The following is a 23,728-nucleotide window of genomic DNA, read 5'->3' on the forward strand; positions in this document are numbered from 1 at the left end:
CGTGGTTGTGAGAACAAGCATTATGGAGAACTTCAACAAAAAATAACAAGCTTCTACCTTTATGGAGCTCAGCTCTGAGGGGCCACAAAGAGGCCAGATCCAGCAGAGAGGCTGCCCACAGGCAAAGGGATGGAGACGAGATGCTGGATACACCTGTACCTATCACAAAACCTGCACCCCACCTTGTAGCCCCAGCTGGAGACAGATGAATAGGCACTGGTACTACTAACTCAGGGATCTTTAAGGGTTCACTCAAGCCAATTACGCTACGGTAACATAGAGGTTACAAAGACAAGAAAATGTCGATACCAGAGAGGGACAGTCACGGCCCCAGGGCCAACCGCTAATGAAAATTAGCAACGCGTGTCCCTGTGCCTACTGTGTGGGAATTGAATAACACCAGTGTGCACGATATGACCCCAAATGTATTTACTCTTCCCATTCCTCATGGTCATTTTACCCCTAGCTTCCCCTCGGTTATTTCAGTTAAAACTTTTTTGATCTCTGTGTTGTGAAATGTCTACGGCCATGCTCATTCTGTTTCTGCCAGCGCATGTGCAACTGTGCTGTTGGGAAGTTTTCAAGAGGCAGGCCACCTGGAAATATAGTGTTATGGTTTTATTGTGTGTTTGTTTGTTTGTTTTTCTATAGGAGCATTTTTCAAGTGTTAAGAATTTTCTTGGATATCATTTTTTCATTTTTTTTCATGAAAAAATGTTGACAACTCTTATTTTGAAGCAGTCTTATCAAAGAAAAAAAAAAGAAAAAAACAGCTGTTTCAAACTCTGAAGCAAAGCTGACTAAAATATCTCAAGTTTTTTTTGTTCTACTTAAATGTTCCATTTTCCTCTATATGACGAGGACTAGAAGCAAGTCCTCTCCTTTGACTTGGCATTAGACTTTTTGGGGGGTGACATCTGTTCTGACTGATGCCTTGAGGAATTCCAAACCACAAAATCCCCTCATGCAAGCACAGAACTTCAATGTCACCGGCACATATAGCAACCATCATATTTATAACAGTTTTTTGACAACAACGGTTCAGCCTACCTCAGCTGATATCCCAAAGTCAACAACATATGCCCATTTTTTTTCACTCTTGTAACACACGTGGGCTTTTCAGCCACAAGTACTTTCTGTGTTTAAATTAAACATATGATATAGCTATAAACTGAAATGCCTTCCTTGTGAAAGGTTCCCTGATAGACTGCAATAATTATTTGCTTTTACATAGTTTTAGAAGGTATGTAAAAGCCTCTCAGTTTGACGCAGACACAGCTTGGGTGTTTTTATTTTTAACAAAGCAAGCTCTTGAAGTATCCTTATTTTTACTGTTTTGACTGTATTACCAGCTGAAATGTGAATATCCTTTGAGATCCATCATGTCACCTATAGTTATCTGAAATGCTGCTCTTAATTCATTGTACACAGAAATAACTATACAAATCCAGTCTGACAGTCTCATTTTATATGACAGTTCTCAATCGCATGGGAGATGTGTACCACCAAACTGTATTTACTATAAACGTATATTAAAAACCTGTTCTATATGAGTACTTGGATTAGAAAACATGTTTCGCGAATGTGTCTACAAAAGCACAGTCCAATCCATGTTCCTTGCCCTAATACAGATCTAATAAAAAATGTCCACAAAATTCTTAAGGGTTTGCTGTCTTTCAATTTCTCCCCCTCAGGTGCTTCCCTCCCAGGGGACTGGTTGTTTTAAAAACAAATCTATCTACGAGTCTTGTTTTTCCTGGAAAAGCTCCAGATAAGCACAAGGTGAAATCACTTTTTTTTTTTTTTTCCTCATCAGAGCTATTTCTTTATATCTTTGACATTGCTTTTATTCTTTTAAATTAAAAGAGGGAATGTGTAAATCTCCGAAACTGCAGAAGCCTGAATTGCAGCTCTGGCTGGGAAAGGCCATGGTTTACAGCAAAGCTTATAGCTCTGGAGACGAATGCAGGGGCTCCCAGCTCACGCAGGACGTAATGGGCTTTCCAACCCAGTGCCTTAATGGCTCGTTTCTCCCTGCATAGGTGTGGCCACGCTAATGCTCTGGAACAGTCTGGTAATGGTAAGTCATACGTTGTGTGGACAGGGTCAAGGGAGGAAAGGGGAAAACATGCCATTTTCCATCACTTACCACCACTTCCCAATTTAGAAGTGAGGCAAGGCCTATGGAAAAAAAGGCATTACCTAGCACAGCACACCTGTGTTCTCTCCTGCCATCAGGCTGCCACAGCTACAATAACATGACTGGTACAGGCTTCGAAGCAACAGAGCTCTATCACCCAGGAATTCAGCAGGGGAACCTTCTGGGCTGTTGTGGAGCATCTAGAAAGATCTACTTTAAATTACTATATGGTACCACAGCATTCCAGGCAAGAGGCATGCTGCTTTGTGGAGCTGATGCAGGCCCCTGCTCTCTGTAAGGTAAGGAGTGCATCCGCACACGCTGACTGAACCACGGCAAAGCCTAGAGTTGCTCAGGGCTTTCTTAACGTGTTTGCATAATTGTGGTTTTTCAGACCAAAAGTGGAAAGTAAACTTCATAAAAGCCTGACCTGACGGCCTTCACAGCTGGAGCATGTTGGGAATCACTCCTGGCACCGAAGAGGTTAATTGCCTCCTGCTGTGAGGTAGGAGTCTAGAAAAGGATACCACATTTGGTGGGAATTATAGTAAATGAGGTTTTCTTTATAGCACTGCTCATTCTCAACATGTTGAAAGGGCATTAGTTCACAGTCACTTTCTCTGGAATTATCAAATCTGCTCAGGAAGCCTTCATTAGGATATTAAACAAGACTTAATAAGTGAAAGTGATTTGCATCGCTGATAATCGTGTGCATTAATCAAGCAAGCTTCTGTCTCTCCCTCTGCAATATGTTTCATGTTGCATTGTAAAGCCTCTTTAATTCTGTGGGGCTTCTTAAAAAGGAAATGTTACATTTAGAAAGCCATTTTTAAAATGATTTACTTAGCAAAGATCACTATAAATAATGTTCAACTCACTCCTCAGCTTTAACCATCAATATAATTAATACTGAGGGGTTTGTATCAGGGATATGGACCAGATGTGTTCCCATTTATCAGATATAGATTGCACTTACTCTAATAAATGTGTTTTCATTCTGAGTAACTTTTGAAACCAAATAACTGCATGTAGCACTTTAATCTGAAGTCACAATTTTAAGCTAAGGCATTTATTTCTCATGCCATGCGGGACTGCACAAGCTTTCACTACATCATTTCACACGCCAGAGTCACACCCGCAGTTCTTAATGAAATTGTGTGGATAATATCCCCCACTGCTCAGTAATTCCAAGGTAACTTTGGATGATCTGCTCTTAGGTGTAATTCATACCTTGCGTTTCTCCAGCATCTTCCTTCCCAAGATCTCACAGTGCATGGAAATAGGTTGAATTTTCAGAACACCCCACAAGACAAACATTTTGCACACTTGCAAACTGAGACTCAGGGCATAAGCATTTTTGCCTATATGAACAAATCCTTGAGAAAACAGAATGAGACCCTTAAAAAGCAAAAGTCCTATTCTGCTGCTCTTGCCACTGCACCAGTGCTGGCCACCCCTTCTAGTACAAGCCCACACACACCAGGAGGGCTCTACACACAAGTGCCACCTGGACACTCCACAGCCAAGGGAAAAAAATTAATTTCTCTAACATGGAAAAAAAATTGTCAATATCATTATTTTTCCACCAAAAGTCTCACCTAGGATAGCTTTAAGGAAAATCATTTCACAAGAGCCAGCAGCCTCTGTGAAAATATGGCAAAATGAATAATTATTGCTTATAGTGCAGCAGTCAGGAAGGACTAGGGTTATGGTCTGTAAATATACAATAAGGACCGATACTGTAGTTTAAGTAAAGAATAATATTGGTGTCAGGGTGAAAAAAAGAAGCACGGCACCTAAATTAGCCCACCCATGGGAGTGACCTCTGATCCACCAAGCTGATGATGGTGGCAGGAGGTGCTTATGCATCTATTGAGGTGGCCAGATTGGAGTCTCAGCAACTGGGATCCAGTTAGGCTACTTGTGATACCTCTGTCCTCCTGATCCTGGAGAAAAATCAGAGGAGGAGATTACCTCAGTTGGTGGGAGTACACGTTCCTCTTTTTCTGTAGGTCTGATGATTTGGTCCACTCCCCAGGAGAAGCAGCCATTGTTTCTCAACACTTGTTGCATGTACTTTTTGCAGTTGTCCTCACTGCATCTCATGGTATTTACATCCTTCTGAGACCTGCAAACATCATATAAGAAACAATCACTGAAATTAAGACCACGAGAGTACTTACAGCTTTCCAAAAAAAAAAAAAAAGCTGTTTGCTGGAGATCTTGTTTGCATTCACTGAGGCTGAGCACATTGCTTAAATGGAGCTAAAGAGATGATGTTTCTATAAAGTTGTGGAGGCTCAATTCATTCTAATGGCCTGAAACATGAATTATGTGCCCTGCTTCACTACCTTCATGGATCAGTAAGCTGCTATAGCTCAGATGGAAGCATTTATCTGAAGAGAGAAAGGCGTTATTCCCCGCTTACCGCTGATTTCCTGCTATTTGTGTCTATATAGGTGTTCATGTGTGTTGCTTCCCAGATATCAGGTGTTAAGCTTCATAGGTCTCTCTGACCAGTTCCCTTTGTTTTCTAGAGTATATTTGAGAAGACTGCCATCCAGCAATTCTTTTCTGTTTTCAATCTCGAGTTTTATGGTTGGGCTATTCATGTGGGTGCGAAGCTGTGCCTCGAAGCTTTGAAATCAGTTATGTGGATTCACTCTGATGATAACCAAATGGGAAAAATATTTCGGTGTCCACTTATAAGAGCACAAATGCAACCATATTTTTTCCCTAACTGCTGTATAAAATTTTTAAATTTTCAAAATGGGGAGCATGACATTTAAGCACCCAAATCAATGCTTTGATCTTTAGATGGATTTGGCCATTTATTTTTCCAGTATGTTGGGAGTTGCACTGGAGGTCAGTGTGGCAGGCTTGCCCAAGCATGGTCCATTACCCTCTGCAGCAGCAGCAGCCATGGAACAAAGGGACCCCTTCATTATCACGCACAAGGAAAGCCCTGGCAGAGGCTGAAAGAAGGTAATGAGTATATCTACAGTGAACAAATACAGTGGTGTACAAAGATACCCAAACTAGCTCTAATTGACAAAATGCAGTTTCTCTATGTGGCATTGCGCCGTGCCATGTAAACATAGCCTAAACCTGTGTTTAGGGTGGTACCTTCCTGGGAATTCTGGGCAAAGTTAGCTTTAGGGCCAAGACTCCCTCCATTTAGCTCTGACAAGTGCAAGATTTGAGCGAAGGCTGATGATATTCCTCTATTCTGAATTATTGTTGCCAACTGTATCAGACTTAAAGCCCCTGCTCCTGGGATCGTATGATTTGCTGAGAATCTCTACTCTCATTTAATAATAAAAAGGTAATTTCCATCAATGATGCAGAGGAAAGCTTGGAAGCATGACCAGAATATGTCCTGAAACCTCTCCTCTCCTGCCAAAAAATCCCTCAGAGGTAATAAAAGGAGCCTAAAAGGTATTATTTTTAATCTTCCAATATTTAAGCCAATGACATAATTCTCTGCGCTGCAGAATCTTATGATTTTTGAGCACTCAGAAGTATTAATAATGCAGTCTAAAACAGATATTTGTGAAAAGACAGCACTAAATAGCACAGGAGAGAGGCAGATGAGGCCTTCAGAATAGCAGAGCAGGGCAGGGGAGGGAGGGAGGGAGGGGGAACGGACACACACGCTGTACTGCTAAATAAAACAGGCCCTGGATGCTTCTCTGTTCAGTGGCCAAGTGGAACGAAACGGCCGGTGTCCATCTACGTAAATTTGCTCTCCCCCCAAACGGGGTGGCTGCCTTCAAAACGCCCACCGGGACAAGTCCCTGGCTAATGCAGGGGAGCCATAGCACTGCTGGGAGAGCACTAGTGGGTGTAAGCCACAAGCGAGCCAAGAAGCCTGCTGACAGTGGAACAATATAGATAGTCACATCCTAGCGCCCAGCCCCGCTTTATTTACTGCCATAAGCTCCTGGTAGCATAAGAAGGGAACAGCGCAGGGCTGCAGGCTCAGGTAGCTGGGGAAGGGGCACGTGCAGAAGCCCTGACACAGCGGAGGCTGTGATGGGGCTGCAGGGTGATGGGAAGGGGTAAGAGAAGCACGAAGCAAAGGAGTGTCTGGCAGGTGGGAAAAGAAAAGCACGAGGAACTAGAAGGCAGCAAAATGTGCAAGCCTCTTAACACAAAGCTGGAATGATTTTCTCAGCCGAAAAGCGTAAGTGCCCTTTTCACTATAAAACATTACCACATAGCTTGTTTCCCACCACCTCACCATCTCTGTGTTTGTAGAAGTTCCCTGATAAATATAAGCCTTGCTAAGCCAGATCGACATATTACCCAGGAAGAATTCAGTACCAAATTTTAATTTGTTTTCCTTTACACATCACATTCAAAACTCGGGCAAGATGATACCAATCAACTGCTTTCAGGAAAACACACACACACAAAACCACACAGAAGACCTCATCTATAACAAGATTGTTGATTTAGGTTTAATTGGAGCAAATGCTCTTATAAAAGGGAATCGTATATGATTTCTCAGCCTGCTAAAATTCATGGGTAATATTCTGTACAATTTTAAAGTGAAGGAGTCTGTCCAAATATAGGGTCTGACTCTGTCTCCAATGCCTCTAGCTTCCACTCCCCCTCCAAAAGGATAGCACATTAGAGACAAATACTCAAATTTGGAGCAAAATCTGGATGAGGCGTTTTTGGAGGACTCATCTCATGGCCTGAGGCCAAGTCTAGTAATATGTTTTTATAACCATAGGGCGCAAATGCAGAAGGATCTAGGCAGAAACATTTTTATTTAGTGGAAAAAGTAGAGCAGAAAACTCTGGCCTTTGAGACACAGGAGGAAGCAAGGAAGTTGATGGAGCTACCATAATCAAAGCACCCAGACTCTGCCAGAAGCCTTGGATATCACCTGTTTTTAACTGTGCAGGTCAGAAGGTCAGATATAAATTGCAATAATTACTTTCAGAAATTAGAGCAAGCATTCAGCAGTAGTGACATGGGCTTCTCGTAGAACACGGGTCTGATTCTGGCGATCGTGATGTGGAAGTAATGATAAGAGGAAATCCTTTCAAGGCTTTGTGCAGGCCTTGCCACAGATTCCCCCAGCCACCAGCTTTCTCACTGTCATGAATTAATTAATTGCTAATCCCTGTTTGGTGGCCCAGTTGCAGTGGGATCCTCTCCCACAAACCGACCTCTGTAGAAACCCCACTCCTCTCCCCAGAGGTCCCTTCTGAAACCTGCAGCAGACAATAGCTCACTGGTAATTTCTATAATGATGTGCCAGTGGTACTAAGATACTTGCCTTCTTGCTGGGAGCACTTGGATAACCTGTCAGTGTCTGTTATGTTTCCATGTCATATCATATTCTGTGTGACACTGCCTACAGGGCTGCATATATGGAGTTTCATGAGCCCCTTTCCAGTGGTCATAGGCGGGTGTTTGGAGCAATAATTTTATTTATTTATTTATTTTTTTACAACTTTTGGGGAAATAAAAACCATTTTGGGATTTACAATAATAAAACCGACCTCAAACAGGGACTTTGCTGTTGGCCTGATGTGTGGCTCATCGTGAAAAGGATAAGAAATGTTCCTGCTGTCCTTCACGGTAAACTATCACAAGGATCCAGCAGCCACATGCAATTGAATTCTGGCACAGCGATCAACTCATTTGTACTCATCTTTCCTGTCATTTGCCTTGTGATCTGCTTAGCAATGTCCTCTTGGTGAACCTGACATTCCGTCCTAAATCTACAGGTCTTAGATATTTTGCAGCAGTATTACCACTCTCACATGCTGCAAGCTCAGCACTGGTGGTGAAAAGAAAAGTACTCAAGTAGGAGAAAAAACACAGATTAACCAGCAGATTAACCAATAAATAAGCACACAACTGACTGCAATTACTAGCAACGAGACTTCATTATAAAAACAGTAAATGGAAGAGAACCATTACAGTCAATTTTTCAAAGTAGGCAGTGTTTTGGGTTTACGTACCCTAGTACAATAGCAACTGCATCTTTCTTCCTGTTGGAGGTGGACTACGGATAGAGAGGAAGAAAGAGGAAGGAAGGACAACTGGTGTTACTCACTTTCTATTTTGATTAAATCTGGGTAATGCATCTTGTTAAGGGAAACTTCAAATACCAGTAAGGACCAGACCGAAATTACCAAGATTGTAATAGTTCAAACCAGAGTTTGAACTACTTTCACACCCAAAATGAAAAGTATTAAAAACTTCTATGGATTGGTATTGGTTTATACACATTTATGAGGAAGTTAATCACTGTTACACCCTTAAAGAGGTGAGGATAGCCTAAGGGACACATTAGGGCTGAAAAATGACGGTGACAGAGCCAAAGATGGAACCAAGTGGAAACAAATCCCAAATCTTTGCTCTGACAAATATTTAATACTTCCCCTCAAATGTTAAGAAGCCCAGTTTTCCCGGGTTATATTACCCTCCTGGGTTACACAGCCTCTTAGTGGCCAAAATATAAGTTGTATCAAGCTCTAAGAAAAACAGCAGGTTCCAGAATGGCCCGTGCTAGTGAAAAGTAGAGATTTCATATTCATTTGCATGTCATAACCTCCACCTCCAAAGAAAGTTGCTCGTTTCAAAAATGATTTTATTACAAAAACACCAGAAAAAGACTCCTTTCTTAAATGAAGTTATAAAATGATTTTTACCACATCCTTCCGCGTCTCCCTTTTCTACAGATCAGAACGACAGGAACCAGATGCTAAGCCAGAAAGGACATTGTTCCACCTGCAACATCTGGCTCGTTGGCAAGCCGTATGGGAAGCTTCAAAGTTGCATCTCTGCCTCTCACATGGTAAGGCTGCTGGTCGATTGCTTTATCTTCCTGGATGTAATTTTCCTTTGATTCACCTATAATTCTGAGGAACTGATGCATTTGTATCCATTTTGAATAAGGTTCTGTACAAATGCCACATTTGATCTCTAGGCAGATCCTTTTATTTCCTTTTATATGTTCTCTACTTTAATTCATGCACTAGCTTTACTGCTGCTCGGCTACATCGTGGTTGATACTTGCACACACGCCATAGCCTTTTTTCCCTACATGAAGTTAAATATCCAGGCTCTCAGCCATGCAAAACCAAGTAGAAATTAAAATACTTTTCTTAGTATTTCTCCTTGCTGCAGTGAGGTGTTTTTAGAGGCGAGGTAGCCTCCTGTTACTTACTAACATTCCTGAATCATTTCTTTACTCCTCAGCCCTCTTCTATGAGACTTTTTCCACCTCTCTGTTTCTTGTAAGCATTAAATCAAGCAAGTTAAACATTAAAGTCACTTTGACACGAAGCAGAAAAAGCAAGAAGGCAGTTAAGACTGGGCACCGCACTCCTCAGAACCAGCTGCTCTAGCAAGGTAACAACAAATTTCAGCTGGTCCCAAGCACTTTGATGTCGAAGTAGCAAAAAGCCCTCGTCCCTGCAAAATAGTGAGATAATCCCGACAGCGGAGAACTACACAAACCACGTACATACAGCACAACAGTGTTCTGACTGGGCTCTCTAGAGGGTGCTGTGAAACATTCTGTTAATTAATAGGAAAGGAGTAATAATTCATTAGCATTCATTCATTTCAGATTTAAACCCTGATTAGAAATGTATCCTGCCCTACAGCTATCTTGATCTTTTTTTTTTTTTTTTTCCTCCTCTGTGTTGGTATCTGTAACAGGGAACGTGATTTCCCCCTTGCTCTGCTCCTCTCTTCCTCTACCTGCCTTGCCATCAGACGGAGGTCTGTTTTCCCAGCTACAGAATTCCTGCTCTGAGGTAGATAACATCTTAATGTGGCATGATGAGGTGTGGCCTAAGAGAAGTATTTTTTTTCCTGAAAGGGCCATTTTTTTCAGGTTCTGTACCTGGGGCCAACCAAAACCCAGAAGCTGCTTTGAACCAACATAACCCATGACAGCAGGACAAGTCATTATTCCACAGAAAGCAATTAGTGCTTTCCAGGAAGTGGCACAGAAGTACTTGCCTCGTGTATTTGCTTTAAACACACTGGGGCAGGCTCAGTTTCATGGTGGGTGGACGTAGGTCTACTCCTCTGCAAGCAAATCCCAAGGAAGAGGGACTTGCACCTTTGCCTATGTCTAAGTACCAAGCTCAAGGAAAAATGCTTTGCAACCTACAGTCATAAAAAGTAAAATTAGTGGAACTGAGGAGTGTAACTGGCAGAAATGTACCACCCACTGCAATCCAGCTTCACAAAACTCAGCAAGAGTAAAGGAAACCTACTGCTGAATTTAAGTTTATTTGAAAATACAGGCAGAAAAAAACCCAAAACTGTTTTGCCTCCATGAATTTTACTGAGAAGTTGTGATTTATTCATCCTTCAGCAATTTGCAGCTATAAGTGAGTTTGAACTCATTTATTACTTTTTTTTTTCACCCATTTTCCTCACCTATGCAGCTGGCTGTGTAGGAATACAAGTATATGCTGGGATGGACTAATTTCTCCTGCAGTCTGTACAAACCACCTTCTGCAGTCCAGCGCTATGGCGCCCACCATCAAAGGAACACACGTGGACAGCCGCAGCACGAGGCCGTGATGCTAGAAGTGAAGCTGACTCACCCATGTGGCAGCATAAAGCACTGCTCAAATAGCAGCTTGCATCACACCAAACTGACACCAAAGTTACTATTTCAGTACAGAAATACGAAAAAGCTACACACCGCAGTGATGTAGCGATGCCTGGTAGTTAATAATCTCTGTTATGATGCAGCCACAGACATTTGGTGGAGAAAATAGTTTGCCAGCATTATTTGCTTGACTCATAAAGAAAATAAGAGCCAAACACAATCTGAGAGCAATAGCCTCCATGGGAACCTACATGTCTTTTCCTCTCTTAACAGCAAAGGAGCCAACCAGAGGTTCAACACCTGGAGCCTCCTCATATGGGTGGGAAAGAAGAACCTAATCCCACTCAATTCACCCAAGAGCAAACAATGAAAGGGAAGGCATGGGTGTCTCTGGCTGCCAAAACATCCCAGGAGAACTAAATTCATGCTGATTGCAGTCCTAGGAGTGAACGAACAAATGCTATCAATATGTATTTAGTAATACGCACTTTTGAGAAGCAGAGGGACAGCACTCCTAACTCCGGTGGATACTGGGCATCCCAGATTCCCTGGGTAGGTGTTGGCTGGTGTCAAGTACTGCCCAGTCCTTACGGGCCAAGTGGCAGCAGCTGGCTGCCTCCCCACCCTCTCATGCCTCTTTCTGTCCAGGTGAACCAAACGACTACTTCTCCCACTCTGGAGGTACCATCCACAATCTTCTCTCAAATTGCCCAATTGGCCAGTACAGTTAAGTCCAAACAGGAGAGGCTGTTCCCAGCCTTTATGTATCTTGCTCCAGACTGGAAGAAAGTTTTGTATACTGAAAGCCACACCTGATTTTCTAGCCAGACTTAGAAGCAGATACTATTCTTCTAAGCCTTATCCTTCTCCCAATGTCTTCTGCACACTTTCATCTCCTGCAGAAAGTTTGTCTTGCAGAAGGGTATCACCTGGAAAAGGGAATGGCCATGGAGAAGATTCACTCTTTGCAGGAGATCCCCTTTTCTGCTATCATTATTAACCAAGAGATTCATTAATTCTGTTGATAACGTCACCTGCCACACAATGCTCTCTGGTATCTTGAGGAGAGGTCACAAAGAACAGCCTAGGGTCTGGGAACCTGACAGGTACTACAAAGCTTAGACTGCATAGAAGACACCTGAAATGTAAAAGAAGTGTAAAAGAGGTTTCCTCCAGAGTCACAAGTCATCTAAGTGCCAGTGAAGCCTCTACTTGTGAGTCCTTCCCTAATGCTGGTGGATTATGTAGAAATACAGGGGTTTGGTCAGACCTACACCGCCTTGCTCAGCTTTCTCAATACATCTTTCCTCTCCTGCATTTTTAAGCTACGTAGTGACCAGGGAAATTCTACAACATTGAGCTTTATCCTCTGAATAAAAGATCTCATCTTGTGGTCTAAAAAGACTCGGTGTTTCTCTCCACATATATGATTTTATGAGTTTTCCTTCCTCCTTTATAGTAACGTCCAAGTTCTTCAATGGTCAGACACCTCGGGCCTATTTTTGAGTGTCAAGGACCACAAGAAAATAATCCCCTGTGAAGTGTGTGTGTGCTCAGCACCTTTGAAAATCAGACACTCTTGTGCTTAGCTATCAAAATGACTGGCAGTAGGCACATCTCCAGACAGTGTGATCTATATAAAAGTTTTCCTCCTTCAAAACCTTGTCACTAATTCCAAATCACATTCCTTCAAAGCCCTGTCAAAAATATATTAAATTTCTACACAGTTCAGTCCAGCTTCTCTGCAGAAGAACAGTTTAATCCACCCTGTTCAGCCTGGTTAGGCTATCCATATTCTCCATTCAATTACGCCAGCTCTATTTTTGATCACATCAGCACCAGAACAAACATCATTTCTCAGGCACAGTCTCAGGATATTCACCTTTCAATGTCTCCACTCAAACTCTTCCATCTTGATGCTTTGTCTTCTGTTCTTCAGTCCTCCTACACTTCCTATAATTTTCAAGATTTCTTTCTCTGTTGCCCTGTGAGACCTTCCTCCACTGAGGCACTTCCTCACAGTGTGCCTCAGAATTCAGTGGCAATTCCTCTTCTCTTCAGCCATTAACCTTTACACATACATTTGCAAAAATCAACATCATCCTGCCTATGAAGGCAGTGACACTTCTTTCGTAAGCCACTGTTTATATTTCTTTCCTCTGTGTAGTCTTTCCCAGGAAAAATGGGATGACATAAGGTGTCAAGAGTGGTTAGGGAATTCTCCCTGTTTCTGTAGAGTTTGCTTACAACAGGCAGCCTTGCACGTGCGCACCCACCCACACATAATATTTTTATAGCAAATGGACTCATCTAGTAGATGCAGATCAAAAGGGCTACACTGACCTGTCACATATCTACCAAATGCCCAGGAGAAAATCTTGGCATTAACCTTCAATAAATGAATGGATTATATCGCAAATAATAAAATGGCTAAATATAGCCACAGTCTATGAATTAAACATTGCCTAACTTTGCATGATGCTAATTTATTTGGGCATATCTTGATGATTGTGCTGTGACTGTGTCCTTCTGAATGCGTTTTAGTTGTCCAGTGGTTGTCCTTTACAATCCAGCTGCTGGCTACAGTAAAATATACAGTAATCCATGTCAACACTGCATACTCGACTATACACGCATGGTGTATGGACACGGATTACGTTTTGTTTGGTACAGGTAGACAGACAGGCATACATGTACACAAGCACTCACTGATTTCAATAAAAATACAGCAAAGCTCGGTCTATTGAAACAATTAGAAATGCTGCCAGTAGTGTAACTCTGTGTGTATAACAGGTCTGAGACTGAAGTTTTATTTGCATTTCCTAACAATTAAGCATTAGCATTCCCTGTGCAGAGGAATATTACTTTAGTCTCAGGTGTAAATCTCTATATTCGGCCGTCTGTGAAAACTGGAGGCCTCAGCCAAGATAAAAGCAACCTTTACTGGGTGCTGTACAACAACAGAAAAAGAATAAGCTGCTGCTCCAAAGGTAGTCTAACCCAGAAAAGAAATGACAACAGTTGGAAAGCAGAGAGAGGGGACTTGCCGAAGTCCCAGACGCACGACAGTTATTCTGCTCCTGTAGGCTTCTGCCTGAAAACAGGACGAGACTAACACCAGACAAGCCATGGGACAGCCATGGAAGAGGAGCAACCAAGCTCCAAAGCTCCTTCTGGCAGGTTGCAGAAGGCCCCAGGCCAAACCAAGAGGATGTGCTGAGCCTGCCCCTGGCTGGAGTGCCATCAAAAGGCACTCGTTCCAAGGCAGGGAGATCCCTTCCTGTATGCATATAGGGTGCACATTTATCTAAATGATGCTTAACATTACAAGCACCTTAATATCTACACGGCACAACTAGTTATGGCACAGCCAGTCCTGTATGGCCTATGACTTTGTCTCCACGTGTTCATTTCAAATACAGGTGCACCTTGAGCTCCATGCTTCTTTTAGCCAGAAAGGCTGTTTGATCCATAAACAGGCTTTTCACTCTTTCACTACTCTTCGAAGCCCATCTTTGGCTCAGAACTAATTATTGAGTGGGACTTTCAAATGCTCCATGAGGCTTTTTTCCCCTCTCTGCTCCCAGAGCTTCACCTAATGCACCAAGGAAAATGTGCCAACACTTTTGCACCAGACATCATGCACATCATCAATGTGAAGCTGACCTTTCTGCCAAGACACAAAAATTCACAGTTGCTGCCTTCCTTGTGTTCTAAATGGACAGTCAGTCACCTGGAAGGAAGCTGCAAAGCCAAGCAAAGAAGATATATTTGCCATTGGTCACTCTTAGAGAAGACTAGCACCCAAGCCATAGCAGCCTAGAAAACCTACTGGACCAAACCAGGCACAAAGTATTCTTGTTTATCATGCCTCTCCCTTAATTTCAGCTATGCAAACCCTGCTGAAGCTTCTTGGGCACCACTCTCAATGGATTGAGCCATGTAGATCATGGCTGGAGAGGGCTTTGGCCCTTCTGTTGAAATTTGTCTTCAGTGCTATCACTATTACCATGTTTTTCATGGTATTTTCTTTCCCACGCCAAATACGGACTATTTTGTCGCTTTAAATCTGCAGGTAAGAAGATTAGCCAGCTTTGGAACATGGCAATGTGCTTTTGAGCAAGTGGCAAACACCATCTCAAACACGCAGCCCTGAAAGACGTGCTCAGCAAACTCATACGGCTTTTTGGGAATAAAGAACTGAGCTTCCTATTGCTCTCTCCCGCATAAGTGTAAGGCTCATTACGGAAGCCAGTTTCACCAGTTCACCCCCATGTTTACCAAACCTACATACTGAGAGCCCAGAGAAATAAAAGAAAATGCTGAAGTGGATAAAATAATAAACATGGGAAATTGTATGTTTAATTCATGCAGCAAATTACCAGAGATTACTTGTACAAGTAGCCTGCAATGTCCTCAAAAATATTCTTTAACTGAGGAAAAGTTTTCTGACCTTTGGAGGAAATGCTTGCTTCTAGCTATGACTAAAAAGAGATTTCCTTCTTTCTCTGTTGTGTTAAGAATCTTTTCTTCTTATAAAGAAGGCACCACAGTGGTTTATAACTGTCATAAAAGCCTGCAATCCTTTTGAGGTTAAGCTACTCAGCTATTCAACTTTTACTACAGAAACTTTGAAATTCAAAAAGAAAAAATAATGTAAGTTTTTGAAGGACATGTGTTGCTGTAGGTGATCCTGTTAATTAAAAGTGATTGCCTGCTAGGAAATCATACTTTAAAAAGTTTCATGAATTTATTAGAACCCTGAAGGTATCTTTGTATGCACAGGGCTTTACATGCCATTTATGCAATTTTGTTTCAGATCTGTTTAAAGCTTCACTGACACTCCCAGAGCAGGGAACAGCACTGCCAGCATTTGTATGTATTTTGGCTAATTGAATTATGTGAAAATACATACTAATGAAGCTTTACCAGTGATGTTTGCTGAGGATAGTTTAAGTCTCATTTTCTTCTGTATTAGCAGTAGCTTTCTGCTGCAGATTTACCTTTTTGAAAAGTACAGATTCCTACAGCCTTTTGTGCAGAAACTAAGTCCCAATTTTTGTGGCTTTATTCAGAAAGTAGCTATGTGAATTGTATACGTCAAGGTATGTGAATATACATACAGCCTTTAACAGACATGAAAAGATGATAAACAGTAAACTCTGATTTGATATTAGAGTAGACTAGTTCGTTATTAGGAGAGAACAATTTAAAATGCAAAGTTAATGAACATCTATTGTAACAATTTATTTTCCTGCTACTATATTTACAGATTGTATTTTAATTGGTCATTACTTAATTATCCATTTCTGCACAAATCCATCTGGCAATATTCTTACATAGACTTTTTCTCAGCAATGCTTTGCTCCCCCTTGACAATGATGTTTGAGGAATAAATGATTGAGACGGAACAGTAGTTTATCTGTGTGTTTTTTTTTTAACTTGAACCATGGGAAATATCAAAGCTGAGGTATGTGAACCTCTTTGCATTTGAGGTGGGCTGGGATCCAAATCCCCACACTCACCAGCTAACTGCAGGTATCTCAAGTTTGTCACTACTTCACAAAAGCAATCAGCTAATTGCCTCATAAAAATTGCAATCGGGTATTCGCTGCTCGCATTTTCTTTTTCAGCTCACAGACATTAGAAAACTCTTTTTTTTCCTTCTTTTCTGTTATGTCATTTTTGTTCTTTATAGCATGTTGCATAAACTAACACAATATGTAGGCAGCACCCTGCCTCGGTATAATATCAAATATTGAAATGTTAAAAGGAAAAAATCAATCCTCTGCACCTCTTACCAGCCAAGAAAAAAGAGCTGAGGGAAACTAACAGGAGATTTATGAAAGTTCACCATACACTTTGATGAATATGTGGGCAGGTACTTTTGCACATGCTTTGGAATATGTTGTCTGTTACGGAGAAATTTATGCTCCCCAGGACTGACTTGGAATGATCGGTGATGGGGAGCTGTTGAGACCTGACTGGGCACTCAGTAGCGTTAGCGTTCATCTGGAGCCACTGCCCTTGGTTTTGCAGAGTTTTTCCAGAATTAGACTATTTTAAATAATGTCCTGGTGTAGCTATAGACAGTATGCATGAATTTAGAGAATAAATAAAAATAAAAAAATATTTTTTAAAAAAGCATGTTAATAGCAAGCAGGGGAAAGCATCATTTGGTATATTTTAATACTCTTCTTTAACTCTAGAGTCTCCCAAGTTATTGTTCTTTGTTTCATTAAAACTGGGGTTTAATTTTTTCAAGCTGGGCTTCCCAGACTATTCATGAAATTTAATGGCAGCATCTTTGAAAACTTACCTCTTTAGGGTTTGCATGTGTGTGTGCATGTGCATGTACTTCAGAGTCAAAGTTACAGGCTCGAGAGTCCTGACTGCATTTTAAGTCTGAAACTGCATTTATCTGATATATCTACCAGCTGCAGCATGAGCAGTTTGTTATGTAATGCATGAATAAGAGATGGATGCATCTGTGAATAGCAAAGCCAAGACTTAATACTTTAGAGGGGAATATAAAGTACAGCAAGAAAAGCAAATATGCAATTTTTCTGTCTCCCACTAATATTGGTTCTGTCGATCTAGACTATAATGTCTTTGAGGATTAAATAAATGTGTCAGTTCATCTGAATGACTGAGTGAATAATGTATTAATGTGCATTTGATGTGCACATTTACGAATATGTATCTGCCAAGCCCAGTAAAAACACCTCTTCCGCAGCGATTCCCCCCTTTTCAGAAATGATACCTCTTGAGGCATTAGAAACAAACAGGGCTTTTCCCTCAAGCACTTATAGTCTCTCTTCACCCTCCAAAGTAATCAGACAAACATTGTTGACACATCAGTGAATTCATCTTTAAATAATCTCTAACTCCCATAACTAAAATAGCAAGGTGGTTCAGAAAACTTAAATGAAAGAAGCCTGCAGGTTAAGGAGAAGATTTTGTTCAGTCACGCGAGACATACATAACGTAGAAGAAAGCATCTGGAAGGACCCCAAGCCTCTTGAATAATCTGTAACTTCTGACCAGCAGAAAATAAGCATATTTTGCAAGTGTCCTATCTATCTGTCACATCTCTCCACTCGGTGCTAGTGTCTTGTAACCATTTCTGCAGCAGGAGTCATGGCCAGTTCTACTACAAGTTCTCTGCCACCAGTACACACTCAAATACTCACCAGCTGTTTTGCTCTGAAAAGAAAAAAAAGAAAAAAAAAAAAAAAAAAAAAAAAGACAACCTGGTGTTGTTACCAAATGCCAAGACCCTAGTTGAGATGCAGACAATGTCTCCAGGCTCCCATTATGTTGCTTCAGCCCTGAGCTCTGAAGAGTATCGATAAGGGGCACAAAATGAAACAGGGAAATCAAGAGACGCTGAGTAATAGACCTTTGAATCTTTGGTATTGTTAGATTTACAAATAACACAAACTGGTTTGGGTAGAGAAGGGAAATCACTTTGTAATTCAGCACTGGCCTTGATACAATATCATTTCTCATATGAGGAAAAAAAGCATATTTGAACACCGAGAGTCATCCTGATACAATGAAAGTGAATAAATCATGGCTGCTGTATTAAAGGGTCAGCCTCTCCATCCCCGTGTAAAAGGGTAAGCAGTGTTCATGCTAAAGTAAAGCTTATCCACCTGAATGCATAGTGTATTATCTGCACATTGAAAGAGAATAGTTCTGCATCCTGAGTATTTTCCATCCTACAAGTTCCTCTTGTATCAGGTGTTTTTCATCTTTCTTTATATTTTGCTTGCAGCCAGTAAAAAATTTTGCTTTGGAACCCAGATGAAGATTTTAATATAAATTCTGGATTTTGAACAGAAAGCAACTCCAGAAGCTGTCAGCCTATTTGTTGTGCATGCCAGTTTGTGCATTTGCATGCAATTGTTTGGCTTTCTAGAAAGCAGGGATAGTTACTTGCTCTCAAAAACGTCACCAAATTAAAAATAAATAAATTTAGCAAAGTGTGCTGTGCTTTATTAAAACAAGCACACACACACACACAAAAAAAGATTTCACCCTATAGGCTTAAAATTGAAAGGCTGTCCTGGAAGAGACGCCTGGCACTCATCCAGCTGCAGGGCTTGGCAATCTTTGTCCCCGGGTGCTGTCTGTCTCGCAGGCATGTCTGGGATTGCCGTGCCTTTTCCTAAATCCTTGCTACATCACTGCCCTTTGCCTGTTCCAACAAAACTGTGGTGGCATGCTCGTTCCACCTCCCTGCCCCACCTGTGCTAGCTGCTGGTGTCCCCAGAACAACGGGCTTCCAAATGCCAAATAACTGCAATAATCACACGGTGAGTTTGGGGCAATTGTTTTAGACGGGCTAGAGACTCAGGTGGAGACAAGTGCGTTGTTTAGTTCAGAACAAATCTTCAGCATCTCTGTGCAATAACGAAAGCTAAAAATAATGCATTCAAGGAAAAACTGTGGTTTTGCCATCTTTGCATGACTCTGTAAATACATGGGCTTACTGTGCCACTGCTGAACCTGGAACTCAGTCTTCCAAGCACATCCTTGGCTTCAGGTAGGGTTTTTATCTGCCTGCTTTCCAATCACACTGCCCAGTTTGGCCCGCACATAGACTGATCTGTGCCTGCACAGCAGCCCTTTGTCTGAAGTGACTTGGGTTTTGTATTTCCAAGGTAGCAACCCTAGATGGAACAATAAATACTCTTTTCTGGCAATGTTTTTCTCCTTAAGATGGCAGCTTGCATCCCGTTATTTTTAAGGTAGTCCACTGAAGCAGGCTATTGCTTTGAGGGTAAGTCACAAGGCAGCCAGTTCCTTTTGTGGTCCCTGAGTAAAACACACCGTGATTTCCCACCAGGCTGGTATTACAGCACAGACTTAATCCTTTCCCAAAAGATCCATCTTTCTTGAGCCTCAGTTCCAACCAGTAAAGTAAGGGATGGGTCACCCAGAATTAAAAAAAGAAAACAGGCATGGCTCTTTGCAGCTTGCAGCCCTGATATAACAGCATCCCCGGCCTCTGGGGGATCAGGTAACAATGGGGTTTGATAATACTGCCGGAGTTTATTTGAGGGATGTTGACAAGCCTAATTGCTTGGCAGCTCTGAGCAGCTGTAGGGCCCCTGGCTGGTCTGGGGGGGGCATTAACTCTTGGCTTGCCTGTGGGGTTCCTGTCACAGCTGAAGTGTGGCATGAGGGAGGGTTACTGTGACACCGAGCTGTGAGAAAAACTCCTTGAAAGCATTTGAGCCCAAAATATGGGAAATGACTAAGATATTGAGAGGATGTGATGGTACTAGAAGAATGAATAATGGCTATCAAATGGATAGCAGGTCTAGAAGCAGGCTTTCTGCATGAGTTCTCTGCACATGTAAAGTAATGTGCAGCACCGTCAGTTCTTGCCATAGAAGCCTTTTCCTGTATTATCCAGATAGCTAGCTGCCTGAAAAGAAAGACCAACCAAGGCAAAAATGCCATTACAAATCATTTCTCTGACAATGAGTCAACTTCCCTCAGCAGTCGCTGCAGCATTTATTTTTACTTTTCACTGAACTTTGATTTTTAAAGCAAAGGGGAAGAATATATTTGATATTGTACTGAGAAATTGAAGTGCATGGGGAAATATATACCAACACTAGCATCACTGATTGTGATATAAAACTTTGCAGATGTTAGGATCTGTATCAGCTCCACTTTGTGTTTCATCCTCGTGGAAATGGGTCATTTGCAAGTCTAACAGCAGGTATATAGCTGTAACATGGCAGGGTAAAGTTGCTGTGGGAGTTTCAACTGCGTACTTCTGGATTATTTTAGTAAAAGTAAAGTCTTCATTTTGCATTACAGCAGTGGTTTTGCAAACAATGTAGTTATCTGTAGCTTTCTGTTGTGGAAAATAAAATCACACACAATCCTACAATTGTTTTGGAACACAAAAACCCTGCAATTTTCATTATACAGTGACTGTTTAATACACAAGTCCCTGAATTATGTCTTAAAATTTGGGGTTGGTATTTGTCATCTCACCACGTCATGTTTTGTGCTAGCAGAAGTCTGAATAGCCATAATTTTAGTGGAAACCAAGAAATCTACAACTCTTCACCACCTCTGCCAAAAGGTCTGCGTGGTGCTAACCACAATGTCTTGCTTTGCTCAATTCTGTGTCAGTTGGAAAACAATTTTTAAAATTTGGCATGCAAGGGCAGCTCTAAGTCAGCCCACTTAGCACAGCTATGCCAGGCCCAAAGGATTACTAGGATTACTATCTTTCACAGAGATCCCAGCTGTGGCATACAGTGTAATGACTTCTCCCTGCTGGCTACATGTGCTGTCCACTTTTCTACCTGGCCAAAGCATGTGTGTCATCTCCTAATAAGTGTCAAAAAGGAAACACATTCCTTTCCTTAATCTATTATTTTCCTTGATTTTATCCTTGCTTGAGCATTTAGGGTAGTGTTTTGGACTCATTCCTTCAACCTTTCTTCATGAAATCAGGAATTTCAAATCTGCACCATCTGTAGGTTCTGTATTTAAGAAATAATTTGTTTTACATCTTTTTACTGATACTAAGCCTTAAGTGCAGGGTTTTCCAGTGTATGAGCTGTGAACCATAGGGTGTCTGTGAGCTATGTCTAAGGAATGTCTAAGAAAAGCAAGTCTATTGCAAATAGTTATATTTTCTTTGCAAGAACCTAAACATTCACTGGAAAAAGTTACAAGGGTTACAAATAAGAAAAGCTTGAGAGCTACTGCCTTAGTGTATTCTTTCTGAGAAGGTAATTCAGGTAAGCTTGCCCAAAAGATGACACTCTGAGCTCTGAGAACACAGAAAGCTTCCTTTGTACAACTCGTGATTTCTTTGTGTTTGTCATTTGGCTTGGATCAGTGAATCCCACACAGTGCATCATTTCTAATAGGAATGGCCAGAAGTGCTTATATATCAGTTCACACCGTCTGCTATTCGGGTAATATTTTGGCCACACCTCTCTTCAGTGCAGGCCTTTGGATTTTTCCTTTTGTGATTTGCAATGCTGACTTGTGTTTTCTTGGCAATGGATAAACTCTGAATATGACAGAGCTATTTTTAGGTTTACATCAACATATTAAAAACAAAGAAATCTTTTCCACTAGCTATGTACACGCTAATGTACAGGAGGAGATAAGATTTTAGATAACTAGTAAACCCAAGTTGCTTTTACAGGCTCTCATGGCTGGCAAACTAGCTGCTTGTTTTGCACTGAGTAAAGTAAAAAATACTATCTGTTTTAAATAGCCTGTCCTTTCATCGCTTCTATGAGACAAGAATACTTTGTCTTTGTTTACTAGGTGTCTTGTCCTCTTAAAGTGCTGAGAGGATTGATAAAAGCTAATCAGTTCCAGCATTTAAGATACAGCAAATGACACAATTACCATCTGTGTATTAATGTACATTGAGGTGATTAATTTTATTTTCTTCCAGCTCAGTGAAAAAGAGCACAGTAAGGTAAAAGGGGCATTGGATTCCCAATGAGTATTTTCTCCTGCATCAATATTTTTCTTTGACCTGTGATGGTTTTGCTTTGATTAATTATTTTTGAAAGCAGCTCTTAATTACAGGCAACCCTACAACACACCCAAGATGGCATTTATGCCAAGATAGGGAAGGGTCAAAAAACTCAATATGCCAGCAGCATCCATGTGATTTCTAGTGCATGGAAAAAGCTTACAGTACTACGTAACACTCCGAGGTTACAGACATATAGCGCCCACAAAAAGTAATGCCAGTTTACTGAGGTTCCCTGTGATCCTACAGTCTTGTTTCTAAGTGGCATATTACAAACAAATAACTGCTTGAAACATTTCCAGGTAAATACTTTGAGGTAGAACTAATTTGGAGCACCAGAGATCTGCTCAAAATGCCCTCACGCCTGCATAAAAAGAGTACATTTGGCCATCTCTCATGTGGCTTGTAGTCAGTTATTTGCAATTCTTCCTGTCAACAGACCTATCCAGAAAACAGGGATAGTTAGAGCAGCTCCTGCAACAGCCAGGGATGACCTTAGCTTTAATCTGCTGATGCTTATGAAGTGCCTTAAAAGCACACACTTGAAGAACTGGAATTTTATTCTGTTGGCCATGAGCAAGTTATTCACATTCCTTGTCTTTTCAGCAAACTGGTTGTACACAACGGGCTTCTGAGGGAGGCACTGGCCATGGCCATGATGTAAGAGCACAAACCTTTTCCATATCAGGGAGTTCCCTACAGTTTCCTTCTGCAAATATGGGGAAAGGGATAGTATAAGGGGACATGACAACCCCACGGCCTTCCTTCAATCCCCAAATTCCCCAGCTCTGCCAGGGCAATGTGAAAAGCTGCTCACATGCTTCAGCCTAAGGAGAGTGCTCCAAACAATGCACCGTTGGCCCATGCCTGGATCAACATGCCTCTCTGCATCCCCACCAGCACCACCACCTTCCCTCACCACATACACTGGGACCTGCACAGACCACTGAACAAAGAGACTTTCCATAAAAACAGAGAAAAATGGGGAATATTGCAAAAGAATGGCACCATGCCCCCTTGAACTGTCAGCACATGCAGCAGTACATGGTCAGGCCTGGTGTGTCATGGAGGCCACAGAGGGCTCTGCCAGAGAAGGCCTCTCCAGATCAAGGCCTGCTCCTCATCCCCACTCGGCAGACCTCTGAAATAATTCATACTGTAGCCAGTAGATGTCAGCAAGTGATAATAAAATGCAGGCTGAGCCTTACCATACTGCCAGTTTGGGGCTGCTGCCTGTGGAGGACTTGGGGAGCACCACAGCGAGCAGATCTCCCCTGACACCTGCACATGAACACCCTCGGAGAAAGGTGCCATCTCAAGCAGCAAAACAGCATCCAGCGCAGTAGTCCAAAACAGCATCCAACGCAGATATAAAGGCAATTATCTTTGCAGCATACTTTTATATAAGTTAGACTTTAGTATAGCCGTAGGCAGAAGTGGAAATGGGACT

General features: G+C 41.6%; 2 long non-coding RNA genes across 2 annotated transcripts; both read left to right on the plus strand.

Annotated features, from left to right (window-relative positions):
* The first annotated feature begins 2,127 nt into the window (after positions 1 to 2,127).
* Positions 2,128 to 4,254, plus strand: LOC118165263. Its single transcript, XR_004749951.1, has 3 exons — positions 2,128 to 2,439; positions 2,535 to 2,645; positions 4,153 to 4,254. It is a non-coding gene; the product is annotated as an uncharacterized LOC118165263 (long non-coding RNA).
* A 5,312-nt stretch (positions 4,255 to 9,566) lies between these two features.
* LOC118165262 lies at positions 9,567 to 10,335 on the plus strand. The gene is made up of 3 exons (XR_004749950.1): positions 9,567 to 9,673; positions 9,833 to 9,930; positions 10,011 to 10,335. It is a non-coding gene; the product is annotated as an uncharacterized LOC118165262 (long non-coding RNA).
* The last annotated feature ends 13,393 nt before the right edge of the window (positions 10,336 to 23,728 follow it).

Source organism: Oxyura jamaicensis, chromosome 3 (genome assembly GCF_011077185.1).
Source record: "Oxyura jamaicensis isolate SHBP4307 breed ruddy duck chromosome 3, BPBGC_Ojam_1.0, whole genome shotgun sequence".
NCBI lineage: Eukaryota > Metazoa > Chordata > Aves > Anseriformes > Anatidae > Oxyura > Oxyura jamaicensis.